Below are 4250 nucleotides of genomic sequence, written 5' to 3'. Positions count from 1 at the left end.
GCTTTGGTCTACAGCATAAGCCCTAACTCCATTTTGAGTCTTGACATAAATTCAGATGCCATTTGAGTTCTTTATGTTACCTCCTCAGTGCTTATTGACCATTAAACCAGCACTGTGGCTATGCTTAGACAAATTAAAAAAAAAAAAAAAAACCATTGGCATCAAGTCAATTTTGACTCATAGTGACCCCCATTGGGTTTCCAAGGCAGTTCCAAAAGTAGATTACCCCGTCTTCCTTTTGTGGAGCAGCTGGTAGATTTGAACTGCCAACCTCCTGGTGAGCAGTCACATGCCTTAGGCACTGAGCCACCAGAGCTCCTTTTGCTTAGACAAGTCTGGTGCAACCCAGGGAGAGGCAGTTTGCTCTCAGGAAGAGTGTTGTTGAAAGCAGATTAACTAGTATGCAAAAACACACTCACACAAAGAACTAGGGATCTTGCCTAGACATTTACCAAAAGTAGCCAATCAGACACATGTTAGCTAAGTTAAAGATTGGGGGTCCTTGTATTTGTCTTGAAGCTATCACTTGGACTCATGATCATGAGTCATACTTCTGGCCACCATGTAGCCAAGTAATCAAAGCCTCAGAACCAATCCTGTAACGTTTTTAAATTTGCAATTGTGTACGCATCCCAGTCCTGGTTCTTTCCCCATTTCTGTCATCTTGCTGCTACAGTGATGGACTGATCTGCCATTAATCATGATCTTGTGATGCTTTCTTTTGTTCTCTATCATACAATGAACTTCATGACTGTCATGTGGTAGATTCCATGGGCCTCTGTACCAAATGCATGCTGACGGTTTCTCTCATCTGGATGATTATGTTTGTCATGTCTCTGTCCTGTTTAAGGCTTAACAAAAAGGTCTCCAGAGAACATGTTTGAGTCTGGGGTCTTTTTTCCCCTAATATGGGAATAAGACCCTTTGGTTGAAACCGAAGAAGCTCTGGTAACATTGTGGTTAAAGCATTGGGCTGTTAACCATAAGATCAATGGTTCAAACCCAGCAGATACTCCCCAGGAGAAAGATGGGGCAGTCTGCTTTCACTTTACAGTCTTGGAAACTCTGTGGGGCAATTCTATTCTGTCCTATAGGTTGCTGTAAATCAGAATTGACTCAATGACAGTGGGTTTAGCTGTTGTTGTTTTTTTTAATTGAGACTGAGCAGAGTAAGAAACTGGAGACAGTGATTTATGGAGTCTAACCAAAGAAATTTAATTTGTGATTACTTTGAATCTCAACCTACAAGGGTGTGTGAGAGTTCCAAAATTTGAGGCACTTGATTTGTATCAGAATGATCAGCCCAGGTCTGATACCCGACTCCATCTTAGTTTTTGCTCATTTCCTTTACAACCATCAAACCTTTAGTTGAGTAAAGCAGACAACAAAGGAAATACTTTTTTTTCTTTGTGGTTAAACTAAAGATATGGAAAGAATGCTCCCAGTGGAGTCTTGACACCCTTATTAGAAATTTCCTCAGCAGCCCTCAGAAAATGTTTTTAGCTAAATACTTTATGACCAGCCTGTCAGACCCCCCAGAGTTGGTATTTAAAGTAACCAATCCAAATAGCCATGTCTGTGTTTCCAACTGTAAAACACCCCACCCCCAACTTTGAAACCTGCTCGTCCCTTGAAGTTGTCCTACCTCTGGCTTCTCTGATCTTGCAACTTCCAATCAGGATGTTGTACCTTTAGTTCATGGTTTTACCTTATAAATATGTCTCTGTTACTCCACCATTTTGGAGCATTTGATTTCACTCTGTGAGTTCAGATGTGTCCCTGATTTGAACTGTTTTGAACCTTCAATAAATCTCTGGTTTTATTTGAACAGAGTATGCATTTTCATTAGTTCACAAGGGTAAGAACATTTAAACTTTGGATTTTACTCTATCTCTCTCCTTTATGAGCCAGCCCACCTACAGCCTTAATCCCATCTCCCCTCCCTTCCCTGCTTCCAACATGCTTTGTCTTCCTCTAATTTATGCTAAGGTTCTCAGTGCAGGCTTCCATTAAGATTATAGCCAGGAAAACCCCATGCAACAGTTCTACTTTGAAAAGCATGAAGTTGTCAGGAGGCAGGATTGACTGGATGGCCATTGCCACCACTACCACCACCACCAAATCTTGCTGTAGATGATACTATCTTTAAACTAGAATGAAGTAGTCCAGTAAAGGATTGACAAAGCTTTTCCCCTCTTCCTGACTATTTGACCTCCAGTTAACTTTCTGGTATCTGTTCCTCTGGAAACCTGGTAAAGGTAGAATGTCAACTATGTTGTTAGGCAACCCTGTTTATAGTAAAGCAATTACCTGATTGGTGAATTGCTTCTGGACTGGGAAAACTATAAATAATGATTGGGAAGCATAGCTTTGGGCTTCCCTGACTGTGGGACAGACTGTTATAATTGGGCATGACCTTGTCACTGGAAGCATTGCTTGTAGAGTTGTTACAAGAAACACTGGCTCCTGAGGGATAGGAGACTTCCATGTCAGGGCAGTTGCCAGACCTGCCTGATGGAAGTCCAGTTTCCTTGCACCTGAGCTGTCACTTGGGAGGTGGGGAGCTATGTGAACTGCTATATAGATTATTGGAAGGACTGTCAGAAAGACAGGACACCTAATTCTGCCCTGTTCCCAGTTGTTGCTCCTGAACCATAGCCTTCCAAATGAATCTGATGCCAAAAATAGCCCATGGTAGTATTATGAGTCTAGATATTTGGTTCTACCTAAGAAGATGGAGGGAGCTCTGGTGGCACAATGGTTAAAGCATTCAGCTGCTAACCAAAAGGTTGGCAGTTTGAACTCCCAGCCAATCCATGGGAGAAAGATGAAGCAGTCTGCTTCCATAAATATTTACAGCCTTAAATGCTATGGGGCAGTTCTACTCTATCTTATAGGGTTGCTATAAGTCGAAATCAACTCGATGGCAGTGGGTTTGGTTTTTTAAGTTTAAGAAGATGGATGTTAGCCAAACAGTAGACTGGCATATAAGGTGAACATTTATACCAGGTAGGTACACTGCTTAGAACAATCAACCATGGGAGATCAGAATGGCAGTATTTGCACAGGGAGATACCTCAGAGGGCAGGAATGCATAGTGTGATAGTTGGGGTTGTGTGTCAATTTGGCTGGACCACGATTCTGAGTGGTTTAAGCAGTTATAATGTGCTTATTCCATGATGAGACCGGATGTATATGTTTTGAGCAGCCAATCCATTGAAAAGGAGTTTCCCTAGGGGTGTGTCCTACTTCCAATATCTATATGGACATCCTGGGAAAAAGACAAACTCTTCGGTGTATCTGGATCCTGTTGTGCTGCCTATAACTGTCTGTGTGCGAACAATCTACCATTTGGCCTGGTGATCTTGGATTTGTCATTCGTTGGAGTCAGCAGCCTGGTATACTGGCTGGCAACCTTCAGCCCATCAGCCCCTGCAGCTGTGTGAGTCAGGAAATGCCTCCAGCTTGACATTTGATTCAAGAACTTGGGACTTGCCAGCTTCTATAAGTGTGTGAGCCGTTTTCCTAAGATAAATTTTTCTCTTTCTCTATGTATAAGCTTTATTGGTTTTGCTTCTCTAGAGAACCCAGCCTAACATACCTAGGAAAGAAGGACACAGGGAACAGGTAACCACCCCCCCCAAGCAAAACAAAATTAAGTGAATTCCAACTCTCGGTGACCTCACATGTGTCAGAGCAGAATTATACTCCATAGGGTTTAATGCCTGATTTTTTGGAAGTAGATCACCATGCCTTTCTTTTGAGACACCTTTAGGTGGACTCAAACCCCTAACCTTTCGTTTAGCAGCCAAGTGAGCTAACCTTTTTCATCATGTCCCTGTTCTCCCTGTGGAAGCTGATGCAATTTGCAGGTGTGGGATCTAGAAGGGTATATATAACTGTGGTCTTCACAGAGCAGACTGCCACTGCCACATCTTTCTCCCGAGGAACGACTGCTGGGTTTAAACCTTCAATCCCTTGGTTAGCGGCTGAGTGCACGTTCAGCCACTGCACAGCCAGGGCTCAATCCCAAATTTCCTTGTCAGTTTAGCATATCTGTGGCTTGACCTAGCCAGTGGTATGGGAGGTATCTTTAAAGTTGGAGAGAATATTTGTTTGGGTCAAACTGACTTGAAGGTGGTTGGGAGTTGAACAGCCTCTTTTTTTTTTTTATTAGGATTTGGGTGAAGATTTACAGAGTAAATTCACTTTTCATACAGCAGTTCACATATACTTTGTCTCATGTCATT

Source organism: Orycteropus afer, unplaced genomic scaffold (assembly GCF_000298275.1).
Source record: "Orycteropus afer afer isolate SDZICR_OR568_19922 unplaced genomic scaffold, OryAfe1.0 scaffold00209, whole genome shotgun sequence".
Taxonomy (NCBI): domain Eukaryota; kingdom Metazoa; phylum Chordata; class Mammalia; order Tubulidentata; family Orycteropodidae; genus Orycteropus; species Orycteropus afer.
The sequence above is the reverse complement of the archived record's forward strand: the minus strand, read 5'-3'. Positions refer to the sequence as shown.